The sequence below is a fragment of the Saccopteryx leptura genome, chromosome 8 (assembly GCF_036850995.1).
Source record: "Saccopteryx leptura isolate mSacLep1 chromosome 8, mSacLep1_pri_phased_curated, whole genome shotgun sequence".
NCBI classification, from domain to species: Eukaryota; Metazoa; Chordata; class Mammalia; order Chiroptera; family Emballonuridae; genus Saccopteryx; species Saccopteryx leptura.
In genome coordinates, this window is record NC_089510.1 from 55,889,451 (window position 1) to 55,908,145 (window position 18,695).

General features: G+C 46.1%; 1 protein-coding gene across 1 annotated transcript in view; it reads right to left on the bottom strand.

Moving 5' to 3' along the window:
- The window catches only part of TNK2 (tyrosine kinase non receptor 2), a 41,190-nt gene extending 29,293 nt beyond the window's left edge, over positions 1-11,897 (bottom strand). Inside the window, exon 1 of the mRNA XM_066347927.1 lies at positions 11,444-11,897. The gene's annotated coding sequence lies outside the window, so the exon portion shown is untranslated. The remainder of the gene's footprint in view (positions 1-11,443) is intronic.
- Positions 11,898-18,695: the final 6,798 nt, after the last annotated feature.

An 18,695-nucleotide genomic window follows, 5' to 3' on the forward strand; every position in this document is an offset into this window, starting at 1 on the left:
TCGTCTGGCCCAGGCATCATCACGGCACCAAGGCTCAGCAGTCACTCCCAGGAAGGAAGGATGTAGTCCCAGCAGCCAGCCACTGCCGGAGCCTTTCCAGCACCGGGCAGAGGCTGCCCGGCTAGTCACCCTGCCTGCTGGCTCAGGCCGCACCCCACCCCCACCCTCCAGTGAGAGCCTAGAGCTGAAGCAGCCTATTGTTGGGCTCTGGAGGTGGGGTGGGGAAAGAAGTCAGAGCTGTGTATTGTAAATCCTTTACTCCGCAAGAGGGACTGCTCATCCCCTAGGGACCATGTCCACACCAGAACCGCAGGAGCTATGAACATCTAGCAGGGCAGGGCAGGGCAGGCTGCGGGCCCAAAAGAAGAAGTGTCTGAAACCTGGAGTGAGAGAAACGTCAGAGACTTCAAGAAATTTAAGATACCACATCCTGCCCACCTATTTTAGTGATAAAGAAACTAAGGCCCTAAATTGGAAGGGACTTGCCTGGTCCAAGGCACTTAAGAACTTGTCACAGGGAATGGACCTCCAAAAGTTGGGGAAGGTCAACAGCCCAGAGTGATGGTAATTCTCTTTTGGCCAAGGAGGGGTAGCCCTGCCAGGGACTAGAGGAAGTCTGGGCCCCAGAGAGAAGACCCTGCCTGATTAGGAGACACAGCACACAGAGGACAGGCAGAGAAAAACACCCAATGTTCTTACACCCAGCTGAGGCCCCTGGCTTCAGGGCTCCCAGGACATGTAGCTGCTAAAGGGAGACCAGGTGTTGGGAAGATAAAGTTATTTTTTCTCACCCTTATTGTTAAAGATGGTGCTGCCCGTCACCCACACGATAATATTAATGCCCTTCTTGCTTGGGAAGGGGTGTGGTTGTGCTCATGTGTGTTGAGGGAGGGCTTTCGTGCCAAAAGGTTTTAAAAGGTGGAGCTAGGAGGTCATTTTGGGAAGGACAGTGGCCACGTGGAGGAGGCAGCCAAAATGGTGGAATGGGGAAGGAGAAGCCAGTTCATAGAGGAGAAGGAGATGGGGAACAGAGGTGAATAAGACTGGTGAGGTGGAAGCCTTTGATTCTAGGAAAACTGGGATGAGTCAGTAGCTTTGTGAGCACTAAATGAGTGGGTTTTGGAGTGTTTTTACTCGCTTGCTGAGTACAAGTCTAGAATAAAGGAAAATGGAACACCAGTTTTCAGCTCTGTTGACTCCTCACCGTCTGTCCGAATCAAACCTGAACCTGCGTTGGCCAGGCAGCTTTGATGGCGGCCATGATTACTGGCTATACACCAAGCCAAACCTCTCACTCCATACCCCTTCTCAGTCACTCACCATGTACCTACCTATGCTTTCACTTTGTGCTAGAGTTTGAGGGAAATATGAAGAAGTCACAGTCTGGGTTCTCAAGAAAACACTATGTGCAGGTTCCTTACTAAAACCTTTATTTTCATTGACCGATTTAAACAGCCCCCTCTTACTACCCTACATTATCCCCATTTTATAGATAAGAAAACTAAGGCTCTAGAGAGGTGACCAGGGTCAACCCACAAAGGGAGATGAAGCCAGGATTCATCAGTTCATATACACTGTACACTAAATTGCTTGTCTAAAAGATGCAGGCCCATGGAGGGCAGAGCTGGAGTTTTATTCATAAAATATATACTGAACACATGGATTCTCTGAGTAAGTTTAAAGAGGTGATAGAAGTACCAGGAAGAAATACTGTAGATTGTTCATATGCATATAATTTCACTCCTTCCCCAAACTATAATTAAAAAAAATTTTTTTTGAATGACAGAAGCCCCCAAGAATGAGAAGAACAGTAGAGACAACCACAACAAAACTTTGGAAGCTGGGAAGCAGGGTGGGCTAGTGACAACTGAGAGGATGTGCTCCACCAAAACTGGCGAGTAAACCAACAAAGAAGACACAAGATACATGAAACAGGAGATCCAGCACAGAAGGGCTATGAATGAAATGCCCAGGATGCTTAAGGGAGATCCCAAGGGACAGCTAAGCATCATGGTACAAAGCAACCAGTCCATGCTGGATGGAAACAAGGAAACAGGCTCTGAAACTTTCCCAGAAAGATGAATTTGAGAATACCCAATGGAAAATGACATCTTGAGAAATTTAGATAGTTACTGGAGAGTTTGACTAATTGAAAGGTACATAGAAAACTAAGTACATAGAAAAAGACAACTCTAGGGAGAACAAAAAGTTGTGTAGGAAAGGAAAAGTCATCACAGTTTACCACACTCTTAACAATGTTAACTCAGACAGTAGCTTAAAGAAGAAAATGAGATGTATCTAGCATGAATGGGCTGAAAGATAGTAAGAGTTAAGGGGTGGAAAAGTGGAAACAAGGGAATTAAAGTCAAACCCCCATCTCTGACCAAGATGGAATAACGAAGATAAAATTTAACCCCCAGACCAAAATAAATAAATAAAAAGGATAAAAGATACAAAATGGTTTTGAAGATACCAATCAAGAAACAAAAGACAGTTATATCTATGAGACAGGAAATAAAGGAGCTCAGCCCTACCTACAGTTGGCTTTATAAGCTATATCACAGGGAAAGGAACCAGTCAGACCCCAAAAGATTCCCTAAGTTGAGGACATAGAGCTAAGAGTCTGGGGAGACTCAGTTGGCCAGAGTTCACAGAACAGATCATCAGAGAAGAGAGAGTACCATACAGGTCTGTAAAGGCCCCTCCCCTTAAATATCCAGCTGAGTATTGACCATCACATGAATGTGCAGGAACTACCCAAGGCTGGGGGAAAAAAACACCCAAAAAGATTAGAAGAAATAGTGCCTAGTGCTTACAAGGCTGGAAAAGCTAGGCACTGGGTAGAATACACAAAGGGGTCCTGCCTCAGAGGTAGAGAATTATTAGCCCTAGATTGAGCAGGCTCTGATCCCACCTAACAAAGGAATTTTTTTTTTTTTTTTGTATTTTTCTGAAGCTGGAAACGGGGAGAGACAGTCAGACAGACTCCCGCATGCGCCCGACTGGGATCCACCCGGCACGCCCACCAGGGGCGAAGCTCTGCCCACCAGGGGGCGATGCTCTGCCCCTCTGGGGCGTCGCTCTGCCGCGACCAGAGCCACTCTAGCGCCTGGGGCAGAGGTCAAGGAGCCATCCCCAGCGCCCGGGCCATCTTTGCTCCAATGGAGCCTTGGCTGCGGGAGGGGAAGGAGAGACAGAGAGGAAGGAGGGGGTGGGGGTGGAGAAGCAAATGGGCGCTTCTCCTATGTGCCCTGGCCGGGAATCAAACCCGGGTCCCCCGCACGCCAGGCCGACGCTCTACCGCTGAGCCAACCGGCCAGGGCCCACCTAACAAATCTTAAAAACAAGACCCAAGAGGATCATACTGTTTCCAAGTCACTGAACTATATCCCTGAACAAAGTTCAAGAATATTTATGAGAAAAAAACCCAAAAAACAAAACAGCACCTGACAAGATAAAATTCATTGTTTGGTATGCAATAACAAATTACTAGACATGCAAAAAAAGGCAAGAAACTATAACTCATCATGAGAAAAAGCAAGCAATCAAAACCAACCCAGAACTGACTCACATCAAAATTAGTAGACAGTCATTAAAACAGTTATTATAACTATACATTTTAAAAACTATAATTGAGCCTGACCAGGCAGTGGCGCAGTGGATAGAGCCTCGGACTGGGATGCGGAGGACCCAGGTTCGAGACCCTGAGGTCGCCAGCTTGAGCCCAGCTCATCTGGTTTGAGCAAAAGCTCACCAGCTTGAGCCCAAGGTCGCTGGCTCAAGCAAGGGGTTACTTGGTCTGCTGAAGGCCCGCGGTCAAGGCACATATGAGAAAGCAATCAATGAACAACTAGGGTGTTGCAACACGCAACAAAAAAAAAAACAAAACTAATGATTGATGCTTCTCATCTCTTCATTCCTGTCTGTCTGTCCCTCTCTGACTTCCTTGCTCTCTCTGTAAAAAAAAAAACAAAAAACTATAATTGAACTTTTAAAATAAAAACTACATTGTATGAGATAAAAAAGTAAACTGAAAGGAATTAAAGGCAGATTAGACACTGCAGAAGAAAAACTTGGTGAACTTGAAGACACAATAACAGAAATTCCAAAATACAACAGGAAAAAGAGAGATTCTTTTTAAAATGAACAAAAAGCCTCAGTGAGCAATGGGATAATTTCAAGGAGCATAACATATATATAATTAGAGTGTTTGTAAAAAGGAGAGAGTTGGGAACAGAAAAAATTTTTGAAGAACTTACGGCTGAAATTTTCCAAATTTGATAAAACTGTAAGCCCACAGATTCAAGAAGTTCAGTGAGCTCCAAGTACAAGACACATGAAGTAAACTACACCAACACACCTCATAATCAAACTGCTCAAAATCAGTGACAAAGAGAAAATCTTAAAGAGTAGCTGGGGAGGGCAAGGGAGACATGCTACAGATGAAGGAAACAAAGATGACAGCAAATTTCTTGCAGACACTATAGAAAAGGAGAAGACAATGGCACAACATCATTAAAGTACTGAAAGAAAAAACTAACTAGAATTCTATTCCAATGGAAATATTTTTTGTTGTTAGTTCATGTCCTTTATTAATTCATATACAATTACTTGTCTTCTGGTTTGTTAAAGCAATAGGCCAGACAATATATACCACAATAATGTCTGTCAAAGTGGCTGGCCATAAAAACTCCAGCACCACATTCATCTGAAGGGGACTCTGAATGAAGGCAACTGACTCTGCCATTCTCATCCACCTTGTAGCATTTCAGGACAGCCAGCTTAACCTTTTTTCTCTTATGTTTATTCTTCTAGGCAGTGGTGTTTAAGACTTCCTCTTCATTTTCTTAATACCACCACCACGTCTCAACACAAGATGAAGAGATGAAGAGTGGACTCCTTTGGAATGTTGTAGTCAGACAAAGTACATCCGTCTTCCAGTTGCTTGCCAGCAAAGATCAGTCTTTGCTGATCAGGAAGAATTCCTTCCTTACCTTGGATCTTGGCCTTCATATTTTCTATTGTATCAAAAGGTTCAACCTTGAGATTGATGGTCTTCCTTATAACAGTTTTCATGAAAATCGGCACCTTGGCATTGGTTCTACCAGATAGTAGATCAGAAAGTGAAAATAACTTTTAAAATAAAGGCTAAATTAACTTTTGAAACACACAGAACCTGAAAGAATTCATAATCAGCAGACAGACTTATATTACAATAAATATTAAAGACCTTCAGACAGAAAGAAAATAATATCATATAGAAATATGGATCTCTGCAAAAACATGAGCAGCACTGGAAATAGCAACTACATGGATAAATAGTTAAGATATTTTTTCTTATTATTTAAGTCACTTTAAAAGATAAATTGACTAAACAAAAACAATACCAATATAGTATGGAATTTATAACATGCATAACTTTTGACAATAACAGCACAAAAGGAGGAGAGATATTTTAAGGCGCTTATACTAACATCATTTGGAGGCTGACTATGTTAAAGATGTATATACAAATCCTGTGGACATCACACAAAAAAAGAAAACTATTTTAATAAACATAGATGCAAAGATTCTTTAGTAAATAGAATTCAACAATATACATAAAGAGTAATACATTATGACTATCCTGGCCAGATGCTCAGTGGGTTAGAGCATGAGCCCAAAGCACAGAGGTTGCAGGTTTGAGCCCAATCAGGGCACATACAGGAACAGATCGATGTTCCTCTCTCTCTCTTTCTCCATTCCTCTCTCGCTAAAATCAATACATAAAAATTTTGTAAAAAACTTTAAAAAAATAAAATAGAGAGTAATACATTATGATCAAGTAGAATTTGTCTCAGGAATTGAAGTTGCTTTAACATCTGAAAATCATCAATGTAATTCAACATATGAAAAAACTAAAAAAGTCCTATGATCATTTTGATAAGTACAAAAAAAGCATTTGATAAAATCCAACATCCATTCCTATTAAAAATCACAGTTAAATATGAACATAAGGGAGCTTCCTCACCCAATCAAGGTCATATATGAAAAACCAGCTGACAGTTGACATCATTGTGTATGGTAAAAGCCTGAATGCTTTCCCCTGAAGATAAGAAACAAGGAATCTAATGTTCTATTCAACATTATACTAGAGGATACAGCCAATGTAATCAGGCAAGAAAAAGAAGTAACAGTAAAAATCAGAAAGGAAGAGTAAAACTGTCTTTATTAGCACATGACATGACAGTCTATGTATAAAATCCCATAGAAAATACAAAAAAGCTACCAGAATAAGTCAGTTTAGCAAGGTGGCAGGATCTGAGTCAATATACAAAAATCAATTGTATCTATATATACTAGCAACAAACAATTGGAAACTGAAATTTTAAAAAGTAACACCATTTTACAGCAGCATTACTGACAACAGCCAAAAGGTAGAAGCAACTATCTATGAATGAATCAACAAAATGCACTGTATTTATACAATTATTCAAACTTAAAAAAGAAAATTCTGACACATGCTACAACATGGATGAACCTTGCTATATTACTAAATGGAAAAAGTAACAAAAGGATAAATACTGTATGAGTCTACTCCTATGGAGTATTTAGAGGAGTCAAATTCATAGAGACAGAAAGTAATTAATGGTTGGCAGAGGCGGGGGTGGAAGGTGGAATGGAGACTTAACTGTTTATAATAGAGTTTCAGAATATTTTTGTTTGTAGAAAGAGAGAGAGAGAGAGAGAGAGAGAGAGAGAGAGAGAGAGATGAGAAGCATCAATTCATAGCTACATCAGTCTAGTTGTTCACTGATTGCTTCTCATATGTGCCTTGACAGGGGGAGCGGCTATAGCTGAGCCAATGACCACTTGCTCAAGCCACTGACTTGGGCTTCAAGCCAGCGACCATGGGATCATGTTGATGATCCTATGCTCAAGCCAGCAGCCCCATGTTCAAGCCAATGAGCCTGCACTCAAGGTAGTAACCTCAGGGTTTCAAACCTGGGATTTAATCATCCTGAGGCAATGCTCTATCTATCCACTGTGCCACCTCTGGCCAGGCCAGGGTTTCAGTTTTGAAAGATGAAAAAGTTCTGCCTGACCAGGCAGTGGCGCAGTGGATAGAGCGTTGGACTGGGATGCGAAAGGACCCAGGTTCGAGACCCCGAGGTCGCCAGCTTGAGTACGTGCTCATCTGGCTTAAGCAAAAAGCTCACCAGCTTGGACCCAAGGTCGCTGGCTCAAGCAAGGGGTTACTCGGTCTGCTGAAGGCCCGCGGTCATGGCACATATGAGAAAGCAATCAATGAACAACTAAGGTGTCGCCACGAAAAACTGATGATTAATGCTTCTCATCTCTTCGTTCCTGTCTCTGTCCCTGTCTATCCCTCTCTCTGACTCTCTCTCTGTCTCTGTAAAAAAAATAAATAAATAAAATAAAAAAGTAAAAAGCATATGGAAATGCAAAGATCCCAGAATAACTAAAGCCATTTTGAAAAGGAAGAACAAAGTTCAAGATCTTATCCTGATTTCAAGACTTACTAGAACTAACTCTACAGTGATGAAGACAGACGAATGGATCAATGGAACAAAAGAAAGTCCTGAATTAGATCTACAAAAATACACATACAGACAATTGATTTTTGACAAAGATGCAAAGGCAATTCCATAGAGACAAGATTTTTTCAACAAATGGTGCTGAAACAACTGGATCTCCACATGCAAAAAAATGTACTTCAATTTATACCTTGCACCATATACAAGAATTAACCCCCAAGTGGATCAAAGACTATAACCATAAAACATAGGAGAAAGCCAGTGCTTTGGGTTAGGCAAAGATATCTACAACATGACAATAAAAGCACAACCCATTTTTTAAAAAAGTTTGTAAATTGGAATTCATTAAAATTTAAAATTTCTGCTCTTCAAAAGACACTGTTAAGATAATTAAAATGGAAGCCAGAGATTAGGAGAAAATATTTCCAAATCACATATCCAATAAAAGGATTGTATCCAGAATATATAAAGAATTCTCAAAACTCAATATGGAAAAAAACCCCACACAATTAAAAAATGAGCAAACAATCTGAACAGACACAATATCAAAGATATACAGATGGTGAATAAGCACATGAAAAGATGCTCAGCAACAGCAGTCGTTACGAAAATGCAAATTAAAATCACAATGATATGACTACAAACTTATTAGAATGTCTAAAATTAAAGAGACCAATCATGCCTGACCCGAGGTGGTGCTGTGGATAAACCATTGACTTGGAATGCTGACATCGCTGGTTCAAAACCCTGGACTAGCCCGGTCAGGGCACATACGAGAGGAAAAAGCACCTGTACTACAAGTTGATGCCTCCGACTCCTCCCTCTTTCTCTCTCTCTCTGTCCTCTAAAATCAATAAATAAGATCTTTAAAAAAAGAGAGAAATCAATCACACCAAATGCTGACAAAGAAGTGGACAAACTAGAACCTTCACACACAGCTGGTAGGTATGTAATATGGTATGATCACTTTGAAAAACAGTGAGGCAGTTTCTTAAAAGTTAAGTGTACACCTACCATATGATTCAATCACTTTGGTCCAAAGAATTCATCCAAGAGGAATAAAAAACATTTGTCTATACAAAGACTCCCACAAAGGTTTGTAGTTTTATTTATAATGACCAAAAACTAAAAACAACCCATTGATAGGTGAATGAATAAACAGACTGTGACAAATACATACATACCATGGAATACTACTCAGTAATAAAAAGGAATGAGCTATTGATATTTGCAACAACATGGATAAATCTCAAAATAATTATAGTGAGTAAAAAAAAGCCCAGGAAAAAAAAAGAACACATGTTGTTATGGTCTATTTACATAAAATTCTAGATAATGTATTGCATAGTGACAGAAGGCAAACCAGTCCGTTACCTGGGGAAGGGAGATAGAAGAATTACAAAGGGGCCCAAAAAACTTGGCTTGGGAATAATGAGTATGTTCATTATCTTGGTTGTGGTGATGGTTTCATGGGTATATAAATATATTAAGACATTAAGTTATATTTTAAGTATGTTCCATTTACCATATCATTATACCTCAATAAAGCTATGTTAAAAACACAAAAGCACTTCATGTTCCAGAACAAAGCACAGGGCAGGAGAATAATTGTGAGTTTAGGGAACATAGGAAAACATCGGGGAGCACTGGCCCTTCCTCCTCAACATTTGCCAGCCAGCCCGATTACCAGACTGGCAAAGAGGGTCTGAGCCCTCTGAGGAAACTGTAGGAAAAGGCATGGCCCACTGCACAAGCCAGGAAACTGAAGCCCAGAGGCATTACTTGCCCAGCAGGTTACACCGCTAGTAAGTCATCTAAACCCAGATCTGGCAAAGTCCTTTTCATCTTCATCAATCACAAATTCAAAAAAGTCAACTTCTGCCTGAGCCCCACCAGGCAGTGGCGCAGTGGATAGAGCAGGGGTCGGGAACTTTTCTGGCTGAGAGAGCCATGAACGCCACATATTTTAAAATGTAATTCTGTGAGAGTCATACAACAATCCGTGTACGTTAAGCATTATCCAATAAAAATTTGGTGTTGTCCCGGAGGACAGCTGTGATTGGCTCCAGCCATCGCAACCATGAACATGAGCAGTAGGAAATGAATGGCTTGTAATACATGAGAATGTTTTATATTTTTAACATTATTTTTTTATTAAAGATTTGTCTGCGAGCCAGGTGCAGCCATCAAAAGAGCCACATCTGGCTCACAAGCCATACGTTCCTGACCCCTGGGATAGAGCATAGGACTGGGATGCGGAGGATCCAGGTTCAAAATCCCAAGGTCGCTTGCTTGAGCGTGGGATCAGAGATATGACCTCATGGTCGCTGGCTTGGGCAAAAGGGTCACTTGCTCTGCTGGAGCCACCCCCATCCTCCCCCCTCAAGGGACATATGAGAAAGCAATCATCGAACAACTAAGGTGCCGCAATGAAGAATTGATGCTTCTCATCTCTCTCCCTTCCTGTCTGTCTGTCTGTCCCTCTCTCCTTCTCGGTCAAAAAAAAAAAAAAAAGTCCAACTTGAAATAGGGTGAAGATGTGTGTTTGTACGTATGTGTGTAGAATAGACAATTTTCTGCACTGAAGCCTGAGACAGAACCAGTATGGCCAACCCAGAAGAGCCAGGGACCATGGACAAGCACCTGAACTTCAGATGCCTGAGTGTTTGGATGGCAGTGAGACAGGCAGGTGTGGGATGAAGCTGACAGACAGGTTTCTGTTTGACTGAGGAGCAGGTTAACCGGCTCCTCCAGTGGCTGCCTACTAGGGAAGTCACCACCACTCCCACCTCCCAACAATCTCCACCCTGTCTGCTTCAGATTGGGGTCTGGGGGCCATGTGACTGAGAGCCACACCTTGGGCTGGGGCAGAGGTGGCTCCTGCTAAGGCCTTGAGGGCAGACAGCAGTTCTGCACAGCTTCCCCCAGTCCCCAGGGCTACAGAAGCAAAATCCCAGACAGTACCAGATGAGAAAAGCAGCCCTAGGAGGAGAGGCCCAGAAGTTGGCCAAGCCTTTTTGGGTCAGGAATGAGTAGGCATGGTACCCAGGCCATGAAGGAATCAACAGGAAGCAAAATCTAGCCCCCACCAGTGCAAACCTCACCTCTAGGTTGGTCTAAGAGCTGTCCCCAGCTGGTACAGAACCCATGATGCCATAACTGCCCATCTTCCACCTCCACATGGCAGGGCTGAGGTCTCTGCCACAAAGGATGCCCCGAGTCCAACAGTGCAGATACCCTGTCTTCTCCTACCCTTTCAGGCTGGGGTCCTGACAGCCAACACAGACAGAAAGCCGATCCAGTAGCTCTCCACCCTTCTACCCACTCTCCATCCTTGGCTCTGGGCCCTCAATATTAATCAGCTGTAACAAGGTGTGGCAGGAGCAGGTCCGGCTCGTGCCCAAGTCACTGGCTGCCACACTCAGACCTCAGCTCACGTGGCAAACAGGGTTGCAAAATAAGATCCTGTTAACACAGAGCTGTCCCCTTCCCATCTTTAGAATGTGTTTTGAGGACTTGAGGCAACAACCTATGCTCATTGCACCATCCCAGCGATGGCATGGAGGCATCCCTATCTCCGCAGGTAGAGACAAGAGACTAGTACCTCCTCTGCAACCTCAGCCTGCCGCTAACCCTCTCTTCCTTCTGCCCATGCCTGGCAGCCACCCAGTCTCACCTCCAACCTACACTCTAAGGAAATGCCCCATCACTCTAGTTGGCATATAAAGTACTGGGGGGAGGAGACCTGCCTCGCTGTTAACTGCACTGCTCCCTCCCCCCCACCCCCTCGTTTAAACGCAGGGGAGTGAACAAGGGCCGTCTGGAGAGCACCCCACCTGAAGTAATGCGCTTCCCTGCTTCCAAACACACCAATTCCAGCTGAGAGCAGAAATGAGCTTCCTTACCTTCTGCTTCTCTCCAGACAGTTTCGATGATGTTCAGGCTGAGGTCGCAGAAGAGGATCCAGTAGGACACAGCCTGCTCTCAGGCCGTGGCTTCCAACGCTCCTAAGTTCACAGCGCTCTTCTGTTCCCCATTCCCCAAACCTCTACATCCTGTGCTCACTTCAGCCCTGGAGCGATCCCGGTGCTGGGCACCCAGCTTGTGAGTTACCACCTCCTCCTCCGCCTGCGCCTCCGGATCCTGCGCTCCTCAGGGGGCCCCTCTCCCTCCTGGGACCCCTTCCCGGCCAGGTACGTTTCCTGGACAGCCCGCACCACTTGTCCCTCCTGCACCCCAGGCAGCCAATTTGCTTCCTGCACCCCCAGGCGCCCCTCCCCCTCAGGCCCCCGGGGCCCCACAGGCCGTGCCCTCCCCACCAACTCGAATCTCTCTCGGCGAGCTGGGGCCTCTCCTAGAACCACCGCCTCCCGTCTGAGGTGCCCGCAGCTCTCCCAGTACTGCCCGCCCAGTCCCCCGGAACTTTCGAGCCCGTTCCCGCGCTCCCAGAAGCGGTCCGCGAATTCCGACAGCTGCAGAAGCCGGCGTGGGCTCCCCTCCCCCTGCTCCTGCACCCCGGCGCGGGCCTCCCCACGCTCCTGCACTGCGGGGACGCCTCCCCCCTTCTCCTGATGCTGCTTGCGGACCCCCAGCCCCTCCTCCTGCACCACAGGCCAGCTCGCGGAGCCCGTCCACAGGGGCGGGCGTCTCCAGTCCGCGCCGTCCGGCGTCCCCCACACCACCCCCAGGCTGGGCTCGTGGCCGCGGCCGCCCCGCTCCTGTACCCCCGCGCCCACCCCGCCCTCCTCCTGCACTACCGGACCCACGCCCCCCTGCTCCTCCACGCCGAGCTTCAGCCCGCGGAGCTGCTGCGGGCCCCAGCTGAGAACCCCGACCCGCTGCGGCTGCTGCTCGGGCAGCGCGGGGCTGAGCCCGCCCCGCTCCTCCTTCGCGCCCCGCTGGGGGTCCCCCTCCCGCCCTGCCCAGCGCACTCGCTTGCCCCCCAGAGGCCGCGCGGTCCCGCCTCTCCAGATGGTGCTGCCCTCGGCGCTCGCTCCCGCTGCCCCCCACCTGACTCCTTCTGCCCCTTCCCCCCGGGGAGGGGGCTGCGGGGTCGCGTCCCTCCGACTCCGCGGCCAACCCCGCGTCCCCGGCACGCCTCCCCGCCCTCGCCTCCGGGCGTCGACGTCCGCCCAATGGGCGCCGCGCCCTGCGCCGGCCCGCGAGCCAGGAGCGCCCGCCCTCCCACCTGAGTTCCCGGAGCCCGCCTGCGCCTGCGCCGTCGGAAGGGGGCGAGGGGCGGGGCCCAGTCCGCCCTCTTAAAGAACCAGTCCCTCTTACTCCTCCCCCTGCTATCTCTCTTCCGTCCACCTAGCGCTCCCTCTTCTTTATTTTACTCCTCCCTCCTTCTTCAGGCTCTGCTGGCTCCTTCCTATGATGCCAAAAAAGGAAAGAGAGGTGAAGCATAAGGTAGTGAGTTCACACTGAGAAGGTGTAGTTAACCACATCTAATGGAACAGCAGTTCAGCTGTGCGGATTTACCATGTGACAATGTGAAAAGTTATTTACATCTGGACTCAGTTGCTTCGTTTCTAAAATGAGGAGGTTGGATTGGAAATTTAGAAGGTCACTATCTAGTGAGTGTTTGGCTGCAGCTAGAGATTCTAGTCCTAATCTGTAGAAAGAAGCCCAGAGGCCTAGGAACCTGGGCCAATCCCACCTTTTCCCAACGGAGGGCAGAGGGTACTTGAAGGGTACTTCAACAAGAGAGCTGTCAGGCTTGTCGCACCTCCTGCTGGGAACGTGGGCAGAAAGAGCCACAGGCAAAAAAAGGAGGCTCTTCCTCCCTCCTACACTCCTCTCTCTTAGGCCCTCTTCTCCCTGCACACCCCAAAGGGGGAGAAAACTTAGAGCTCCTCCTCCCAGTGATAGTGCAGCCTGCAGAACCAGATCCTAGCCCATCCAGAGGAGTTTAGCACCAGACAGCGCAAGTTGGCCATGCTACTGACTGTACCTCATCTATAAAGGGATTATAATAATAAAACAACTTCAGGCAGAATTGTCCCCAAAATCAGACATCAGAGAACTGTGTAAGGATGGCTCTTTTCTGCACTCCTGTTGTCTGGCAATGGGCCCAAGGGCCCTGGCCAGAGGACACGAGAGCAATGAGAAGGGGATGCATTTCAGACACCTATGGTAGGGCTGGACTGGATGGATTTGGGTCATTGCCTCTTTCTCTGCAAGGTGAACAGGGCAACTTCCTACTAAATCATTTCTTAGTGTATGTAGCAGCTGCCCTTCCCCCTGGAGCCAGGGTTGCTGAGCAAGTAGCTAAATGTATCCTTCCTGGGCTAAGAGAGGGTCTAAGGCAGGCAGGACTCCTGACCCGCCTACAGGCACAGCCAGGCTAAGGTCTTCTCCCTTGTGTGCCTGACCTCAGGGGACAAAATCAGGGGGAAGGAATCTGAGGGGAGCCCTCTCCCCAACCTCCCTCACACTACTACCTCAGGAATAACAATTGCCAAGGTTTTTAGAGCCTTCCTATGGGTAAGGCCCTGCGCTTGACATTTATTCCCATCCAGCCCCCACCCCCACAACCCAATGAAGTACACATTATCATCCCCATTTCACAGATGGCTGAACTGAGGCTCTACATGGTGAAGTAACTTGCTCAGGGTCACACAGTGGTAGTAATGAAGCCAGGATTCAAGTTCAGTTTTCTAACCCCAAAGTTTGCTCTGAACCACTGAGTCACAACAAAGCAACACCAAACCCAAGAGCCTCACCTTGGGAAGCATTAGTTCTGACTAGATTTTTAGGGGTCAATAGAAGTAAACAACTGATTGGAGCAGGTTTCTGCCGGTAAATCGAGCTCCAAATCAAATAAAGCAAGGGATCAGAGCACCTGCATTCTGGTTGGTCCTGTTAGGTGATTCATTAGGAAAGCTCAGTTCCCCTTCAGTTGCCCTCAAGAGCCAGAGCTATCCTTACATCCTTAGCATAGAGTTATCTGGAGCCTTAGGCTCTCAGAAAAGGTCTCCTACTCCCTTCCCCCATCCAGACTAGTCCCAGCTCCTAGACTGGCTAACCATCCACCATGTTGAGCACTGAAGCTTTGCTGGGAGATATCCTTCTCTGCTCTCTTCTGTGACTCCAGTACTAGTAGCCACGGAGATACCTAGGGAGACTACTCTGCCCTCAGGGAGCTGACATCAGAAGGGCGGAAATGAGACAGTCTAGAAGCATGAGGCTCAGAAGATTCAGGAGGTGGCTGTAGGGATAACTCCAATCTTCTAACGTGCCTGTGCCAATCTCCTCCCAGATTTGGGATTTAAGGAAAGTTGCCCACAGCAGAGTAACTGCAGGGAGAAAGGCTTGTCAGGTCTAGTTCTAAGTGAAGGCTCATGATAGTACCCTTAAGAATCTCCACTGTGATGCCTGACCAGGCGGTGGCAGTGGATACAGCGTCAGACTGGGATGCGGAGGACCCAGATTGGAGATTCCAAGGTCTCCAGCTTGAGCGCAGGCTCATCTGGCTTGAGCAAAAAAGCTCACCAGCTTGGACCCAAGGTCGCTGGCTCAAGCAAGGGGTTACTCGGTCTGCTGAAGGCCCACGATCAAGGCACATATGAAAAAGCAATCAATGAACAACTAAGGTGTCACAAAAAAAACTAATGATTGATGCTTCTCATCTCTCTCCGTTCCTGTCTGTCTGTCCCTGTCTATCCCTCTCTCTGACTCTCTCTCTCTGTCCCTGTAAAAAAAAAAAAAGAAGAAGAATCTCCACTGATGGTTGCACTGTGGGGGAGGCAGGGTAAGGCAACTTAGGGGTGGTGATGGCAGGCCTGACTCACACCTGTAAGCAGGTGCTAAGCCAAGAGTAGTGAATGCTGCTGAGTGCTTGGGCTGAAAGTATTTTTGTTCTGTTTTGTTTTCTAAAAAAGAACCATATTTTTAAAAACTACTGTTGCAACATATTAGTAGGAGGCAAACTGAATCTAGTGGGTTTTGGCTGGCTTGTTTTTTAATGAAAGAGGACAATAATAGAAAATATCAGAATGTAATCCAGAAAAATGCAAAAACATGCAAATTTTACAAAGAATATACCCAGCACCCAGAACCAGCATCTGAAATTCCCCCAATTGCAATCATTTTTTTTATGTTTATATACTGATTTCAGAGAGAGAGAGAGGAGAGTGAGAGAGAGAGAGAAGGCGGGGAAGCGGGGAGACATCAACTCAGTAGTTGCTTCTCTTATGTGCCTTGACTGGGCAAACCCAGGGTTTCGCATTAACTTGCAACCTCAGCATTCCAGGTTGATGCTTTATCTACTGTGCCACCACAGGTCAGGCCAATTGCAATCTTTAAAAGAAATTTTATTATATTACTCTTCTAGGATGCTCTTTGTGGGAGAGGAAACCCCCAAGGTTCTTCTGGCTGGTCAGTAATCAAATAGATATGAGACAGATTAGCAAGAGAAAATAACCAAATTTAATACATACATATGTATGGAACCCTGCATACATGGGAGAGCCAGAGACCCCACATGCAGGAGAGGTTCAGAAATAGAAAGAGAGGTTGAGGTATGTAAGACATCCAGAGCTAGGAATGAGGTAATGTGCCTTAGGGGTTCAAAGGTTCATTGCAGAATGACAATAAGAACAGACTATTTAGCCTGACCAGGCAGTGGCACGGTGGATAGAGCGTCAGAGTGGGATGTGGAGGACCCAGGTTCGAGACCCCGACGTTGCCAGCTTGAGCGTGGGCTCATCTGGTTTGAGCAAGGTTAACCAGCTTGAGCCCAAGGTCGTTGTCTCGAGCAAGGAGTCACTCGGTCTGCTGTAGCCCCCCAGTCAAGGCAGATATGAGAAATCAATCAATGAACAACTAAGGAGCCGCAACGAAGAATTGATGTTTCTCATCTCTCTCCTTTCCTGTCTGTATCTGTCCCTCTCTCTGACTCTCTCTGTTTCTGCCACACACACACAAAAAAAGTACAGACTAGCTTGACCTGTGGTGGTGCAGCAGATAAGGGGTCAACCTGGGATGCTGAGATTGCCAATTCAAGACCCCGGGCTTGTCCAGTCAAGGCACAGACAAGAAACAACTGTGAGTTGCCTTTAGCTCAAAGTAATCTGCATATATCTTGTGTAGGTAGCTCAGTAAGTAGCTCGTTCTGAACCTCCACACCTTCATACTCATGATATTTAACTTTCTAACACCCCCTTCCACACACACACATATATACACACACACACAATGTACACTCCACAATGGCAGGAATTTTTGTCTGGGAATAGACTGGCACCCAAAACAATGCTTAGCATGCTGTAGGTGCCAACAATATCTTCTTCTTTTTTAAGTGAGAGTGAGAGACAGAGGAAAAGACAGAGACAGGAAGAAGAAGAGAGGGAAAAGAGAGATAAGAAAATCAATTTATAGTTGCTTCACTTTAGTTGTTCACTGATTGCTTTTCATACATGCCTTGACTGGAGGGCTCAAGATGAGCCAGTGACCCCTTGCTCAAGCCAGCGACCTTGGGCTCAAGCCAGCCACCCTGGGATCATGTCAATGATTTCACACTCAAGCTGGTAACCTCTGGGTTTCAAACCTGGGACCTCAGAGCTCTGGGTTGATGCTGTGTCCAATGTACCACCACTGGTCAGGTCCAACAATATCTACTGAATAAATGAGAGTGCATCAAAGGTGGTAAAGGTATTGTTTTGTGACATTTTTGTTTCATTGCATATACACGTGTGAACTCTACATCTTGATATGAAATCTGTTTCTTTCTGTAGGTCATAGTCAAAAACTTCTAAAAGCCACTGCTCCGGTTTGAGAAACTTGTGGAGGGTGTGATTCAGGCCAGAGCAACAAGCATGGGTGAAGCAGAATGACATGTTAACGAGATCCATGTTTCTCAAACTTCAGTGTGAGACCGCATGACTGGGAATCCTGTTGAAATGCAGATTCTGATTCAGCAATTTGGAAAGGGGATGCTGAAATTTCTGTATTTCTGTCTACACTTTGAGTAGCAAAGCCTTGAACCCAGAGATTTGCAATAATGCTACATGTAAGAATCACATGGGAAGCTTTTAAAAAACAATGATGCCCAGGCCCCACCCCAAAATAATTAAACTGGAATCTCTGGTGCGAGGCTTAGCATTCATAGTTTTTAAAAGCTCCCCAGACAGTCCTGGCCATATAGCTTGGTCGGTTAGAGCATCATCCTGAAACACAGAGATTGCCAGTTTGATCCCCAGTCAGGGCACATATAGGAACAGATTGATGTTCCTGTTTGTCTCTTCCTTTCTCTAAAAAATAAATAGATAAATAAAATTAAAAACCCCCAAGTGATTCCAATGTGCAACCAGAAACAGCAGGTAATTGGTTGGTTCCCTAGTGTCCTCCAGTGCCCAGAAAATGCCTGAGCTGAGGGGGGAGAGAGTGAGGTATGGGATCAGGGCTGGTATCTAAGCAGATAATCTGATTTGACAAAGGGCAAACATTTCTTAGTCAGGAAGGGACCCCTTGCCTCTTAATGGACATAAAGGGAGGGACATCCAAAGGAATTCTTGGGCATGGGGCTGTTTGCTATCCTAGGCCTGTCCTCCCAGGACCAAGAACAGACTGTGCTTTTACCCAATCTTGCAGGTCAAAGCTCCCCCAAGCTGCTTAAGGGACCAGGTCACATGCCCCCAAGCAATTCAGACAGTTTCAAAACCTTACTAGGGCATTGCGAGGAGGCACTGCCAACTGCTCCCACATGTCTGCCCCCTCTGCCTGGCCAAAGAGAAAGGGCCAACTGAGCCAAGAGATTACAGACCCTGGGTCAGCACAACAAACTATTCGAAATGGAAGGCAATAGTCCTGGGTTCTGATGCCCCCTGGCGGACACCTAGAGTTGAAGTTGGTAACCAATAAATGGACGCCAGGCTACACAGGTACTTTACTCATCTATCCTGAGTCCAGGCAGTGTCAGACACAATCATATAAGACATGGTCCAATATATGTACTCAAGAAAACTGCTAGTGAAGAAAACAAAACTAAACATATGAATGACTGGCTCCTTTTATTCACCTGCTCTTTTATGTTCATGAAATCGGGCTTTCCCTGGGACTCACTATAGTAAGTTTAGACATGAGGAGTAAGGGCTTACCATTAAACTGTGAGGTTTCCCCCCCCCTTTTGTACTTCCCTGCTATTCCTCTCTCCTT